The sequence below is a fragment of the Dipodomys ordii genome, unplaced genomic scaffold (assembly GCF_000151885.1).
Source record: "Dipodomys ordii isolate 6190 unplaced genomic scaffold, Dord_2.0 Scaffold27, whole genome shotgun sequence".
Taxonomy (NCBI): Eukaryota; Metazoa; Chordata; class Mammalia; order Rodentia; family Heteromyidae; genus Dipodomys; species Dipodomys ordii.
The window spans coordinates 1,086,774-1,087,221 of NW_012267243.1; positions in this window are offsets into that span (position 1 = coordinate 1,086,774).

Here is a 448-nt window from a genome sequence, read left to right on the forward strand (position 1 = left end):
ACAGAGGGGTTACAATTACATGAGCAAGGTAATGAGCACATTTTTTTCGGTCGTGGGGCTTGAACTCCGAGCTTGGGCACTATCCCTGCACTCTTCAGATCAAGGTGAGCACTCTACCACTTGACCCACAGCACCACTTCCGGTTTTCTAGTGGTTAATTGGAGATGAGTCTCACGGACTTTTCTGAGCAGGCTGGCTTTGAACCGTTATCCTCAGATCTCAGCCTCCTGAGTAGCTAGGATTACAGGTTGTGCCACCAGCGCTCAGCCAGAACATGTCTTGTCAAGCATTGTTTCCTCCTCCTTTATTTCCCCTTACCATCCCTGCCTTTCATCTCCCCCTACCCTCTTCAGCCACAGTTGTAAAGTTCGTTTTTCTACATAACATCTTGTACATCTCATTGTTGCAATGGGTCCACCTGTATCCCTATTTAAACAATTTGTTTTTT